The following is a 16,599-nucleotide window of genomic DNA, read 5'->3' on the forward strand; positions in this document are numbered from 1 at the left end:
CCTTAAAGAACCACATGAGTGCTTAGTAGTGCACGAACAAGGCATGTCAAAAAGATGAAAGGATAACAAGCATGTTAGCAAGAAGAAGATTCAGTCATGAAAGGAAAAAGTTTAATAAGGAAATAGTACTTACCCTTGTGTTGAGGTCGAAAACGAAGGCTACCTACTCATTAACCTTTTCTTCTTCGCCGAAGGCGAAGCCAGCGACGCCGTCCCCTTGAAGGACACTCCCGCAAAGAGACAGGAAAATGGCATATGCGCCACCAGGTTGCACGACCGTGAGTTTTAACCCATGTTTTTTGTCAAAAATGCAAATTTTTTGTTTTTGTTAAATATTTTCCGTGAGCATTAAGGAAATTTTATAAGGCATTTGGAAGTGGTTTTACGGTTTATTAAGCAACAAATGTATATTAGTAGACTATTTAAGCCAAAAACTTAAAAAGTAAGTGAAAAATATAGTAGTGAGGCATAAAATATTATGAAAAACGGGTTCCACCCTCATGAATACCAACAGAAAGTCTCCCATTAGTTTGCAAAATAAACTAAAAACCGTGAATGTTAACCCACGTTTTTTTGTGAAAAATGCAAAGTTTTTATTTTCTTGAAATATTTTCTGTGAGCATTAAGGAAAACTTTAAAAGGCATTTGGAAGCGATTTTACGATTTATTGAGCAACAAATGTATATTTAGTAGAACATTTAGTCGAAAACTAAAAAAATAAGTGAAAAATATAGTAGTGAGGCCCAAAGCAACGTCAAATCGGGTTCCACCCTCAAGAATACCAACGTAAAGTCTTAAGATTAATTTTCAAAGCTTCACGAGGAGGCAGAACTAAAAATAATAGATTGAACGATGATTTAACTACGAACTTTTTAAAACCAACTAAAAATCGTGAGTGTTAACCCACATCTTTTTGTGAAAAAAGAAAATTTTTTATTTTCGCAAAAAACTTTCTACAAGCATTAAGATAAACTTTATATAGCATTTGGAAGCGGTTTTACGATTTATTGATCAATAGAATATGTATTTAGTAGAATATTTACGTCCAAAACTTAAAAGTAAGTGAAAAATATAATAATGTGGCCTAAAATATTGTGAACAACAAGTTCCACCCTCAAGAATACCAAAGAAAAGTCTTACATCAATTTTCAAAACTTCACGGTGAGGCGAAGGTGAAAATAAATAAGTTAAACGATGATTTATGTACGAATTTGCAAAAGAGACTGAAAAACCATGAGTGTAAACCCACGTTTTTTGTGAAAAAATGTAAATTTTGTTATTTTCGTGAAATATTTTCTGTGAGCATCGAGGAAAACAATATAACGCATTTGGAAGTGGTTTTACGATTTATTGAGTAACAAATGTATATTTAGTAGAATATTTAAGCCGAAAGCTAAAAAAGGAAATGAAAAATATTGTAGTAGGGTCTAAAATATTGTGAAAAACGGGTCCCCCCCCTCAAGAATACCAACGGAAAGTCTTACATTAGTTTGCAAAACAAATTGAAAATCGTGAGTGTTAACCCGCGTTTTTTGTGAAAAATACAAATTTTTTATTTTCTTGATATATTTTCTGTGAGCATTAAGGAAAAGTTTATAAGGCATTTGGAAGCGATTTTATGATTTATTAAGCAACAAATGTATATTTAGTAGAATATTTAGCCAAAAACTAAAAATATAAGTGAAAAATATAGTAGTGAGGCCCAAAGCAACGTCAAATCGGGTTCCACCCTCAAGAATACCAACGTAAAGTCTTAGATTAATTTTCAAAGCTTCATGAGGAGGTGAAGTTGAAAATAATAGATTGAACGATGATTTAACTACAAACTTTTTAAAACCAACTAAAAACCGTGAGTGCCACGTGTTTTTGTGAAAAAAAACAAATTTTTTTATTTTCACAAAATACTTTCTACGAGCATTAAGGAAAACTTTATAAGGCATTTGGAAGCGGTTTTACGATTTATTGAGCAATAGAATGTGTATTTAGTAGAATATTTAAGTTCAAAACTTAAAAAGTAAGTGAAAGATATAATAATGTGGCCTAAAATATTGTGAAAAACAAGTTCCACCCTCAAGAATGTAACGATCCGTCCCCAATTATTATGATTTTTATAATTTTAAAAAGGCAAATTTACGAAAATACCCTTTGAGACAAAGTGTTGACTTTTGTTATTTAAGTCGAAAGCCCAAAATATTGTCAAAATTGGGTTGCACCCTCAAGAATATAACGGAAAGTATTACTATAATTTTCAAACATCACGGTGAGGCGAAGTTGAAAAGAAATAATTTGAACAACGATTTATGTACAAATTTGTAAAAACTAACTAAAAACTGGGAGTGTAACCCACGTTTTTTTGGTCAAAAATGATTTTTTTTTTTTTTTTTGTGTGAAATATTTTCCACGAGTTTTAAGAAAAACTTTATAAGGTGTTTGGAAGCGGGTTTATGATTTATTGAGCAACAAATGTATACTTAGTAGAATATTTAAACCAAAAACTGAAAGAAGTGAAAAATACTATAGTGAGTACCAAAACATTGTCAAATGGTGTCCTACCCTCAAGAATCTCAATGGAAAGTCTCAACTTAATTTTCAAAACTTCACATTTAGGCAAAGATGAAAATAAATTGATTGAACGGTGACTTATGTGCGAATTTGCAAAAGTGACTAAAAGCCGTAAGTGTTAACCCTCGTTTTTTTGGTCAAAAATGAAAATTTTTATTTTTGCGAAATATTTTCCGCGAGCATTAAGGAAAACTATATAAGGTGTTTGGAAGCCGTTTTATGATTTATTGGGCAACAAATGTATACTTAGTAGAATATTTAAGCCGAAAACTAAAAAAATAAGTGAAAATAGAATTGTGAGGACCAAAACATTGTCAAACGGGGTTCCACCCTCAAGAATCTCAACGGAAAGTCTTACCTGAATTTTCAAAATTTCACGGTGAGGTGAAGGTGAAAACAAATAGATTGAACGAATGATTTATGTACGAATTTGTAAAACCGACTAAAAATCGTGAGTATGTGTTAACCCACGTTTTTTTGGTCAAAAATGCAAATTTTTATTTTTGCAAAATATTTTCCGTGAGCATTAAGGAAAACTTTATAAGGTGTTTGGAAACAGTTTTATGATTTATTAAGCAACAAATGTATGCTTAGTAGAATATTGAAGCCGAAAACTGAAAAAATAAGTGAAAAATACAATAAGTAGTGAGCCCAAAATATTGTTAAAATGGGGTTCCGCTCTCAACAATATTAACGGAAAGTATTACTTTAATTTTCAAACTTCACAAGGAGGCGAAGGTGAAAATAAAGAGTGTGAACGATGATATATGTACGAATATGTAAAAACTGAAGAAAAAAAACGCGTGAGTGTTAACCCACTTTTTTGTCAAAAATGTAAATTTTTTATTGTTGCGAAATATTTTCCATGAGCATTAAGAAAAATTATCAGAAGGCATTTAGAAGTGGATTTACAATTTATTGTGCATATTTAGTAGACTATTTAAATCGAAAACTAAAAAAATGAGTGAAAAGTGTAGTAGGGAGGTCCAAAACATTGTTAAAATGGGGTTCCACCCTCAAGAATATAACAAAAAGTATTACTATAATTTTCTAATTTCACGGTGAGGCGAAGGTGAATAGTTTGAATGACGATTTATGTACAAATTTGTAAAAACCGACAAAAAATTGTGAGTGTTAACCCTTTATTTATGCAAATATTATATTTTCGTGAAACATTTTCCATGAGCATTAAGGAAAATTTATAAGGTAGCTGGAAGCGAACTTAAGATTTTTTGAGCAACAAATGTATATTTAGTAGACTATTTAAGTCGAAAGCCCAAAATATTGTTAAAATTGGGTTGCACCCTCAAGAATATAACGGAAAGTACAACTATAATTTTCAAACATCACGGTGAGGCGAAGTTGAAATGAAATAGTTTGAATGACGATTTATGCACGAATTTGTAAAAACTGACTAAAAATTGTGAGCACCCACGTTTTTTTGGTCAAAATGAATTTTTTTTATTTTTGTGAAATATTTTCCACGAGTTGTAAAGAAAACTATATAAGGTGTTTGGAAGCAGGTTTATGATTTATTGAGCAACAAATGTATACTTAGTGGAATATTTAAGCCACAAACTGAAAGAAGTAATTGAAAAATACTATAGTGAGGACCAAAACATTGTCAAATGGGGTTCCACCCTCAAGAATCTCAATGGAAGGCCTCACCTTAATTTTCAAAACTTCACATTCAGTCAAAGGTCAAAATAAATTGATTGAACGGTGATTTATGTACGAATTTGCAAAACCGACTAAAAGCCGTGAGTGTTAACCCCCATTTTTTTGGTCAAAAATGAAAATTTTTATTTTTACGAAATATTTTCCACGAGCATTAAGGAAAACTTTATAAGGTATTTGGAAGCAGTTTTATGATTTATTGAGCAACAAATGTATACTTAGTAGAATATTTAAGCCGAAACTAAAAAAATAAGTGAAAAATAGAATTGTGAGGACCAAAACATTGTCAAACGGGGTTCCACCCTCAAGAATCTCAACGGAAAATCTTACCTTAATTTTCAAAATTTCACAGTGAGGCGAAGGTGAAAACAAATAGATTGAACGAATGATTTATGTACAAATTTGTAAAATTGACTAAAAATCGTGAGTGTTAACCCACGTTTTTTTTTGTCAAAAAATGCAAATTTTTATTTTTGCAAAATATTTTCCGCGAGGATTAAGGAAAACTTTATAAGGTGTTTGGAATCGGTTCTATGATTTATTGAGCAACAAATGTATACTTAGTAGAATATTTAAGCCGAAAACTGAAAAAAAGAAAAAATATGTGAAAAATACAATAATGTGGACCAAAACATTGTCAAACACCCTCAAGAATCTCAATGAAAAGTCTCACCTTAATTTTCAAAATTCCACATTGAGTGAAGCTAAAAATAAATAGACCGAACGGTGATTTATGTACGAATTTGCAAAATCGACTAAAATGAGTGAATGTTAACCCATGTTCTGGTCAAAAATGAAAATTTTATTTTTGCAAAGTTTTTTCTGCGAGTATTATGGAAAACTTTATAAGGTGTTTGGAAGCAGTTTTCTGATTTATTGAGCAACAAATGTATACTTAATAGAATATTTAAGCCGAAAACTGAAAAAATAAGTGAAAAATAGAATAGTGAGGACCAAAACATTGTCAAATGGGGTTCCACCCTTAAGAATCTCAACAGAAAGTCTTATCTTAATTTTTAAAATTTCACAATGAGACGAAGGTGAAAACAAATAGATTGAACGATAATTTATGTACGAAATTGTAAAATCGACTAAAAATCGTGACGTTTTTTTGTTCAAAAATGCAAAATTTTATTTTTGGGTAATATTTTCCGCGAGCATTAAGGAAAACTTTATAAGGTGTTTGGAAGCGGTTTTATGATTTATTGAGCAACAAATGTATACTTAGTAGAATATTGAAGCCAAAAACTGAAAAAAAATAAGTGAAAAATACAATAGTGAGGACCAAAACATTGTCAAATGGAGTTCCACCCTCAAGAATCTCAACGGAAAGTCTTACCTTAATTTTCAAAATTTCACGGTGAGGCGAATATGAAAACAAATAGATTGAACGATGATTTATGTACGAATTGGTAAAACGACTAAAAATCGTGAGTGTTAACCCACGTTTTTTTGGTCAAAAATGCAAATTTTTATTTTTGCGAAATATTTTCTAAGACCATTAAAGAAAACTTTATAACTTGTTTGGAAGCCGTTTTTTGATTTATTGGGCAACAAATGTATACTTAGTAGAATATTTAAGCTAAAAACTGAAAATAAAAAATTTGCATTTTTGACAAAAAACGTGGGTTAACATTGATGGTTTTTAGTCGGTTTTTACAAATTCGTATATAAATCGTCGTTCGAACTATTTATTTTCACCTTCATCTCACCGTGAAATTTGAAATTTAAATTAATACTTTCCGTTAATATTCTTAAGGGTGGAACCATATTTTAACAATGTTTTCGGCCTCACTACTATAATTTTCACTTATTTTTTTAATTTTCAACATAAATACTCTACTAAATATACATTTGTTGCTAAATAAATCGTAAATGTCACATCCCGACCCAGGCATGACCACTTCCCAGGCCCGACTCCACCGTAGCACGATATTGTTCGCTTTGGGCCCCAACCACGCCTTCACAGTTTTGTTTTTGGGAACTCACATGAGAACTTCCCGATGGGTCACCTATCTTGGGAGTGCTCTCGCGCGCTACTCGCTTAACTTCAGAGTTCCCATGGTACCCGAAGCCAGTGAGCTCCCAAAAGGCCTTGTGTTAGGTAGGGATAAGAATATACATTTAAGGATCACTCCCCTGGACGATGTGGGATATTACAATCCACCCTTCTTAGGGGCCCGATGTCCTCGTCGGCACACACGTGGACAGGGTTAGGCTCTAATACCAAATTGTCACATCCCGGCCCGGGACGGATCACTTCCCGGGCCCGCTCCACCACCGTAGCACGATATTATCCGCTTTGGGCTTACCATTCCCTCACGGTTTTGTTTTTGGGAACTCACGAGCAACTTCCCAGTGGGTCACCCATCATAGGATTGCTCTAGCCCCCTTCTCGCTTAACTTCGGAGTTTCTACGAAACCCGAAGCCAGTGAGCTCCCAAAAGGCATCGTGCTAGGTAGAGATGGGAATATACATTTAAGGATCACTCCCTTGGGCGATGTGGGATGTCACAGTAAATCCGTTTCCAAATGCCTTATAAAATTTTCCGTAATGGTCATCGAAAATATTTCGCGAAAATAAAAATATTACAATTTTGACAAAAAAAGACGATTTTTAGTTAGTTTCTACAACTTCATACATAAATCATTGTTAATTTTTCACCTTCACCTCATCATGAAGTTTGAAGATTATAGTAATACTTTTTGTTATTTTCTTGAGGGTGGAACACCATTTTAACATTATTTTGGGCCTCGCTACTATATTCTTCACTTATTTTTTTAGTTTTTGACTTAAATAGTCTACTAAATATACATTTGTTGCTCAATAAATCATAAACTTGCTTCCAAATAAATAAATGAAATAGAAAAGGATACGATCAGTACTTTGATATCGATTGTCCACAAGAACTGTCGCTACCGTGTTAGCAACAGTTTCACGAATGAATCGCTAGATTCATACCGAACCCCTCTTTTCAATTTTTTCTTTTTAGTTTTTTAGTTTTTGTTTTTTGCTTATGTTTGTTTTAGTTCTCTTACCATATCAAAAATTTGCATTTTTGACAAAAATTGTGGTTTTTAGTCGGTTTTTACAAATTAATACATAACTCATCGTTCAAACTATTTATTTTCACCTTCGCCTCAGCGTGAAATTTAAAAATTAAAGTAATACTTTCCGTTAATATTCTTGAGGGTGGAACCCTATTTTAATAATATTTCTTGCCTCACTACTATATTTTTCAGTATTCTTTTAGTTTTCGACTTAAATAGTCTACTAAATACACATTTGTTGATGAATAAATCAGAAATCTGCTTCAAAATGCCTTATAAAATATTCCTTAAGACCATCTCCAATGGTGGGTTAAATGCTAAAATTTCCCCCAAATTCGCCCCCCCCCAAACACTCTTCAACCCATGCTAAAACTTTGGGCTAAATGCCAAATGCCAAAGCTGGGCCAAATACCACCCCAAATTCCCCCCATGTGAGTGGACTCGTAGGTTGTTGGGCCAGTCTCGGCTCGCCCACACTCCAACGCGCCCCACGCAGTGCGCTTGCAAAGGTTTCCCGACAGGGGTGGGCCTCGCCGTCAAGCGTGTGTCGGCCACCCACAAAAGCCCAACGGCTATAATTTTGATCCTATCGCTGGGCTTTAAAGACCGTTGGTTAATCGAATGGTCCAGATTCAAATTTAATTTTTTTAGAATATGGTATTTTAAAATACATTGAATCCAACGACTGAAATCGAATATAATCAAATCTAACGGTAAAAAAAAGATCTAACAGCCCAAATTTAAATCCAACGGCTAAAGTGACACACCCCGTCCCGAAGGAGGGCATGCTGGCCGTCACGTGAGAGTGACGTAACCATTTGCACAGTTCGGAAGCTTTAAAATATACAACTTCTAAAATGAAACACCCGAAGGTGAGTCCTCATTTGGTCCATTCTGTCAGAACACCGTTGAATTTCCTCGTAGTCACCACACCTTTGCAATTCTTGAACCTGGAGGTGTGACATCCCATCCCGGGATTATTAAAACGTACGTGTGAATTGACCATTTTACCCCTAGTTCGTTTTTAACACATTAGTGTTGTGTAGTGTGGTGTTGTAGGACCACACACACTCACACATCACTCTCACTCTCCCGGGATTCCCTCCCTCTTTCCCTCACTTTTGTCACTCTCTGTCTCTGTCTTTCTCTCTCTCTCTCTCTCCCCGAGTTCTTCTTCTTCTTTCTTCTACATACGGACACACACACAAACATACTCAAACCTTCACCAATCAAGAATCCAAGACCACCATCGTGTTCGTGGGGCTGAGAGGAGTTCAGAGGTACCATTTTCAGGTAAGGAAACTACCATTTTCACGTCGATATCGCCATGTCCGTTTTAGTTACTGTTCATGCAAGATTAATCTAGATTGTTTTTGGAATTTCTAAGCTTGTAGATGTGTTGGTGAGGTTCCCAGGAGCTTGGGAGTAGCTCGTTGAGTGAATTTGGACGTCAGGATCGTTGGTTGTGGAGTTGGCCGAGTTTTGGAGTTTTGGACAGGTATAATCTCGTCATTTTAGGCCTTAAAACTTGTTGGGACATGTTCTACTAGCTTTAAGGTTGATTTTGGTGCAAGAAACGTGGAAAAAGGTGGAAAAACGAGGGAGAAATAGTGAGTTGCAGGTTTTCCGGCGACGGCGACGGCGCCGGCGTCGGGGACTGATTGGAGAAGGAGACGGAATATTCCGTCAAAGTTGACAGAATATTCCTGACGCCGTTAACGGTATCAGTTAGGTTTAACGGAATATTCCGTCAGTTTAACGGAATATTCCTGACGGCGTCTGTTGACACCGTCAGTGTGCATGGCACGTGGCCGCGCGTGGGGGGCGCGTAGGTCCGTGCCTATTCAGGCGCGTGGGGGCGCGTGCGGGGTCCAAAAATTATTTTAAAAATATGGTTGTGATCCTGAGGTTGTGTAGAGCACGTTGGTATATTCAATTGTCCAAATTGAGCAATATATGAGGAGTTATTAGCTAAGATTTGGACTATGCGTTAAATAACGTCAATTTGGTTAATACTCGTATAGGCGAGGCTTGTACGGACGTCGGGCATGGCTAAGGGAGGCTCAGGGACCTACGAGACGTCGATGTGATATGTGAGTGGGCTTTTGTTTTCCGTATATACCTATATACATTTATATTCCCAGAAATTAAATAGAAAAGGTTATTTGTTTTATGCCATGCATTTTATTATTATCACTTATGCATTATCACATGCATTGGTAGTGGCATACATTTATATATGTGTATTTGGTGCTGTGGACGCACAGGTAAGTGCCAGGTAAGTGGTATTCATGTTTGTATTTCAGTAGTAGTTTGAGATGCTTAGAGAGCTCATAATCTGCACCCCCGGTGTTAGTGCTCCCGCCCAGAGTTGGGGCATAGCCTTCACGTGTATGTTCACCCGCACCGCATGCTCGCCTTAGATCCAAGTTAGGTGCAAGCCTGTCGTACAGACCACATTAGGTGGTTTCGACTTGTAGGTGACCCGCGATTTATCGCCCAGCTTCACGTGATCGTAGCACTAGAGCATACATATATATATTACACCAGCCTGTCGTACAGACCACGTTAGGTGGTTCCGACTCGTGTGCAGATTCAGATATTGAGTTGAGATTGGAGCTCTATCTGCAGCCGTACAGGTCACGTTAGGTGACTCCCGGCTGCCAGATTATATGTTATTGATGTGAATTATGCTTGATCATTTACATTTATTATGAGATTCTAATGTGGCATATTCTCAAGCATGAATGGCATACTTTGGAGCATGATTGGCATACCTATACATACGTATATATGTTCATTTTCTAGGAAGTATACAGGTTTTACGGCGAGGGGTTAGAATGTATTTTGCTAAAGAGTTTTCAAAGAGCTTTGTTTTTGCCCACTCACGCTTTTGGTTTTGCGCCCCTCCTGTCACATCCCAACTCCCAGCCTCCAAGGATATTGTCCGCTCATGCATTCCCTGGCCCGAAGGCAGGGCTACCTCGCGGTTTTGTTTTTGTGGACCGGTACTCGCCCGTAGGCAGCGCCTGCCAACCCCTAAGGGCCTGCCCACAAAAGGCCTCCTTGGAACTTAAGAGTTGCGAATGGATATATAAGGCCAGAACTCGACCCTCGTGTGGCCGATGTGGGATACTACAATCCACCCCCCTTAGGGAGACCGACGTCCTTGTCGGCACACCGAACCAGCACGAGTCCGGCTCTGATACCAAATTGTCACATCCCAACTCCCAGCCTCCAAGGATATTGTCCGCTCATGCATTCCCTGGCCCGAAGGCAGGGCTACCTCGCAGTTTTGTTTCTGTGGACCGGTACTCGCCCGTAGGCAGCGCCTGCCAACCCCTAAGGGCCTGCCCACAAAAGGCCTCCTTGGAACTTAAGAGTTGCGAATGGATATATAAGGCCAGGACTCGACCCTCGTGTGGCCGATGTGGGATACTACATAAAGTAATTAAAAAAAATGATTTAATTCAAAATTCACCCAAAAACTCAATAAATACCTATGTATTTGTTCAAACATCTATACAAAACTCAATTTTCTCTTACAATTCTTCCAATTTATCTTTCTACCATTTCTTTCCATTTCCAAATTGTTGAATGGTTGGTGAATTGAAAGTTAGCCCAGGGTTGAAAGATTGGTAAAAGTTGAAGGCTTGCTTTGTGGAAAATTTAGTGATTTTTCAATACTTATCAAAATTAAAAAAAAAATTTAGATTAAAATGTTCATAAAATTAATTTATGATAGTTTACATATTTATTTTTTTTTTAAAATTAATTTAAGAAAAAAATAGCTCAAGTTCATTCTTTAATAATCCCGGGCTAAAATTTTAGGCCAGAATGGTTACTGCAGAAAAGCTATTTCTGGGCTAAAAGCTAAATTTTCCGGGCTAAAATATTTGGTTTTTAGCCTAATCATTGGAGATGGTCTAATGCTCACAAAAAATATTTCGCGAAAAAAAAAAATTTGTATTTTTGACCAAAAATGTGGGTGTTACCCAGAGTTTTTTGTCAGTTTTTACAAAGTTGTATATAAATCGTCGTTCGAACAATTTATTTTCACATTCGCCTCACCGTGAAGTTTGAAAATTAAAGTACTTTCCGTTAATATTCTAGAGGGTGGAACCCAATTTTAACAATGTTTTGAGCTTCAATACTATATGTTTCACTTATTTTTTTAGTTTTCGACTTAAATAGTCTACTAAATATACATATGTTGCTCAATAAATCTTAAATCTGCTTCCAAATGCCTTGTAAATTTACCTTAATGCTCACGGAAAATATTTCATGAAAACAGAAAATTTGCATTTTTGACAAAAAACATGGGTTAAAACTCACGGTTTTTAGTCGGTTTTTATAAATTTGTACATAAATTGTCATTCAAGCTATTTATTTTCACCCTCGCCTCACCGTGACATTTGAAAATTAAAGTAATACTTTCCATTAATATTCTTGAGGGTGGAACCCCATTTTAACAATGTTTTAAGCCTCATTACTATATTTTTCATTATTTTTTTAGTTCGACTTAAATACTCTACTAAATATACATTTGGTGCTCAATAAATTGTAAATCCGCTTCCAAATGCCTTACAAAATTTTCCTTAATGCTCACGGAAAATATTTCACGAAAATAAAAAATTTTCATTTTTGAAAAAAAAAAAACGTGTGTTAACACTCACGGCTTTGAGTCGGTTTTGCAATTTAGTACATAAATCACCGTTCAATCTATTTATTTCCAAGTTCGCTTCAATGTGAAGTTTTGAAAATTAAGGCGAGACTTTCCATTGAGATTCTTGAGGGTGGAACCCCATTTGACAATGTTTTGGTCCTCACTATCGTATTTTTCACTTTTTTTTTTTAAAGTTTTTGGCTTAAATATTCCACCAAGTAAACATTTGTTGCTCAATGAATCATAAAATTACTTCCAAACACCTTATAAAGGTTTCCTTAATGCTCACTGAAAATATTTTGCAAAAATAAAAAATTTCATTTTGGACCAAAAAAACGTGGGCTAACACTCATGACATTTAGTCGGTTTTATAAATTCGTACATAAATCACAATTCAATCTATTTATTTTCACATTCGCCTCAATGTGACGTTGTAAAAATTAACGTGAGACCTTGCATTGAGATTCTTGAGGGTAGAACCCCATTTGACAACGTTTTGGTCCTCACTATTGTATTCTTCACTTATTTTTTCAGTTTATGGCTTAAATATTCTACTAAGTATAATTTGTTGCTCAATAAATCGAAAAAATACGTCCAAATACCTTATAAAGTTTTGCTTAATGCTCATGGAAAATATTTCGCAAAAATAAAAATTTTCATTTTAGACCAAAAAACGTGGGTGCTCACGGTTTTTAGTCAGATTTGCACATTCGTACATAAATCACCATTCAATCTATTTATTTTCATCTTCGCCTCAATGTGAAGTTTTGAAAATGAAGGCATGACTTTCCATTGAGATTCCTGAGGGTGGAACCCCATTTGACAATGTTTTGGTCCTCGCTATTGTATTTTTAAATTATTTTTTTCAGTTTTCGGCTTAAATATTCTACTAAGTATACATTCGTTGCTCAATAAAAATCATAAAACCGCTTCCAAACACCTTATAAAGTTTTCCTTAATGCTCGCGGAAATGTTTCTCAAAAATATTTTTTTTCATTTTTGACCAAAAAAACGTTGGTTAACACTCACGATTTTTTGTCGGTTTTACAAATTCGTACATAAATCACCTCACCATGTAATTTTGAAAATTAAGGTAAGACTTCATGTTGAGATTCTTGAGGGTGGAACCCCATTTGACAATGTTTTGGTCCTCACTATTGTATTTTTCACTTATTTTTTCAGTTTTTGGTTTAAATATTCTACTAAGTATACATTTGCAACTCAATAAATCATCAAACCAATTCCAAACACCTTACAAAGTTTTCCATAATGCTTGAGGAAAATATTTTGCAAAAATAAAAATTTGCATTTTGACCAAAAAAACATGGGTTAACACTCAAAATTTTTAGTCGTTTTACAAATTCGTACATAAATCATCGTTCAATCTATATGTTTTCACCTTTGCCACACCGTGAAATTTTGAAAATTAAGATAAGATTTTTCGTTGAGATTCTTGAGGGTGGAACCGCATTTCACAATGTTTTGGTCCTCACTATTGTATTTTTCACTTATTTTTTCAGTTTTCGGCTTAAATATTCTACTAAGTATAAATTTGTTGCTCAATAAATCATAAAACTACTTCCAAATTACCTTATAAATTTTTCCTTAATGCTCGCAGAAAATATTTGGCAAAAATAAAAATTTTCATTTTTGACCAAAAAACATTGGTTAACACTCACGGGTTTTAGTCGGATTTGCAAATTCGTATATAAATCACCGTTCAATCTATTTATTTTTACCTTCACCTCAACGTGAAGTTTTTAAAATTAAGGGGAGACTTTCCATAATGATTCTTGAGGGTGGAACCCCACTTGACAATGTTTTGGTCTTCACTATTTTATATTTCACTTATTTTTTTCAGTTTTTGGCTTAAATATTCTACTAAGAATACATTTGTTGCTCAATAAATCATAAAACCACTTCCAAACACCTTAAAAAAATTTCTTGAATGCTCGCGGAAAATATTTACAAAAATAAAAATTTTCATTTTTGAACAAAAAAACGTGGGTTAACACTCACGATTTTTAGTTGGTTTTACAAATTCGTACATAAATCATCGTTCAACCTATTTGTTTTCACCTTCGCCTCATCGTGAAATTTTGAAAATTAAGATAAGACTTTCCGTTGAGATTCTTGAGGGTGGAACCCCCATTTGACAATGTTTTGGTCCTCACTATTGTATTTTTCACTTATTTTTTCAGTTTTCGGCTTAAATATTCTACTAAGTATACATGTTGCTCAATAAATCATAAAACTGCTTCCAAACACCTTATAAAGTTTTCCTTAATGCCCGAGGAAAATATTTCTCAAAAATAAAAAATTTCATTTTTGACTAAAAAAACATAGGTTAACACTTACGGCTTTTCGTCGGTTTTGCAAAATTGTACATAAATCATTGTTCAATCTATTTATTTTCAACTTCACCTCAATGTGAAGTTTTGAAAATTAAGGTGAGACTTTCCACTGAGATTCCTGAGGGTGGAACCCCATTTGACAATGTTTTGGTCCTCACTATTGTATTTTTCACTTATTTTTTTAGTTTTCAGTTGAAATATTCTACTAAGCATACATTTGTAGCTCAATAAATCATCAAACTGTTGGAAATGTGCCCTAAAACCAATCATATGATGATACTTTATGGACATTTCACATGTTAAACTAATCTAGTTAATATTAAGGGCAAACATTATTGTTTGAGCCGTCTCATATAAATGTTATATGCTTAAACGATAAGTCCAAGGAATATGTGATTGGAAGAATGCGATCTAAAGAAGTTAGATTCATGAGACCATTCTTTCGTTGACACATCCTAAACGTTCCTGATCATAGGATTGTCAATTGGGCATTGACAGTCCGTTAAGATCAGTACGTGCTATGTCTTCTCTCAGGGAGAGTGACTAGTCTCGAGTCATTGGTGTGTGTGACATCAAGACAAGTACGTAGGTGCTCAATAGAGAATGAGTTCACTGAACACAATCAACGAAGAGTTCTCATATTCATGTCACATGAGAACTCATGGTTGGGATAATGCAAATTAGTCTTTTGACCTGAGGCATCACAGTTGTCTTGTGGTTAGGTCCTTAATCTTTGATTATGTCAAAGTCACTCCATCAGGAGGGTGTCCACGGCATCGTTGGGGTTAAGCCACTTAGCCATGTAGGCAAGTGAATGCGCAACAAGGGATCTTTAACCTTCAAACTGTTTGAGGGAGAATACTCTATGATATGATTAAGAATCTTTGGCCAAAGTATGAATGAGATTTAGGAATGTGTTCCAAATCACATTCAAGGTAATCATATAAGCACAAGACTCACATTGGATAGTAGACATGAATAAACTATCAAACCAAACAATGTGGTCAAGAGTATTGTATTAGAGAAAGACCGTATTGCATTTGTAATCCTAAAACTGAATAGGTTCTCCACCTCTTCTGATTAGCTTGGGTAACCATGACATGCTGCTAGGCGTCAACCATGGTTTGTGGAAGCCCTAAAAGTGTATTATCACTAACGGGAGAATTGAAAGTAAGTTCCAATTCACAATCGATTTGAAAGAGTTTGAATCGCCCACTACCTCGCTAAAAGGAACCTAATGGATCGTACACCGTGTAAGGTAAAGATTGAAGATTCAACGGAGATGAGTAAGAATAATTAAATGGTTTAATTATTTATGGCAAGGATTAATTAATATGTTAATTAATCAAACGAATAAGTTCGTTAAAGACCTCGGGATAGTTTTGGACCTTAAGGCCCAATGGGCTTCGAACGTCAAGTCCATTGACTTAAGTTGTATGACAACTTAATGAATAATGATTCACAAAGGCCCAAATAGCCCAATAAATCCCCTTAGGCCGGTCATTTAGAGGAGGGTAGTGAACTTGGCTTAATTGCAAGTTTGCCACTCCATTGTGAGGTGGTATAAAGACATCTTTATAGCCATTTCATCCTAAGGGTTTTCTTAGGAGTAAAGATGAGAACACAAACCTCCCTTTGCTCTCAAAGAGGCCGGCCACCTTGGAGGGATCATCTTGCAATCAAACTCCTTCAAGGTCACTCATTTCTTCTACAATATGCCTTGGTGTGGAGACTTAGAGGTTCTCAATTTTGGGAACTTGGAGAAACCTTTTCATCCATCCAAATCCATGGATCTAAGATGCAAGGAATGAAGACCCTCTCTTTGGGTGATTAGCCTTTGCTTATGCAAAGAGGAATCTACAAAGGTATTGATTTCTCAACTCACTTTGTTTTGAGTTGAGTCTTGGTTCACCTATCTACTAGGCTTTGAAGTTCATGGGTTAAGTTTTGTTTTTGAGTGCATATAAACATGATTCCGCCTTTTAATTGTTAATTGCATGTTGTTGATGTTGCTCAAATGAACTTGTTTTTCACAAATCTTCCTTCAAGTGGTATCAGAGCCTAAGTCTAGTAGTTGGTGAATCCTTTTAGGTTTTGTAGTTCATAGTTTGTGATTTGAATGTTGTAATTGTTACAAGCTTTATTCTTGCTTCTTTGAATGTAAATTTTGTTAGAAAATTTGCCATCTCAAATGTTGTAGATGTAGTTCTTATGAGCATGAATTTTGGAGCTAAATTTTGGTGCCATGTTTTTGGGGAAATTCGGCCAAATACAAAGGGTGGATTTTTG

The sequence above is a fragment of a genome, unplaced genomic scaffold, assembly GCF_019419815.1.
Source record: "Pyrus x bretschneideri cultivar Hongxiangsu unplaced genomic scaffold, Pyrus_bretschneideri_v1 Contig11, whole genome shotgun sequence".
Lineage (NCBI taxonomy): Eukaryota > Viridiplantae > Streptophyta > Magnoliopsida > Rosales > Rosaceae > Pyrus > Pyrus x bretschneideri.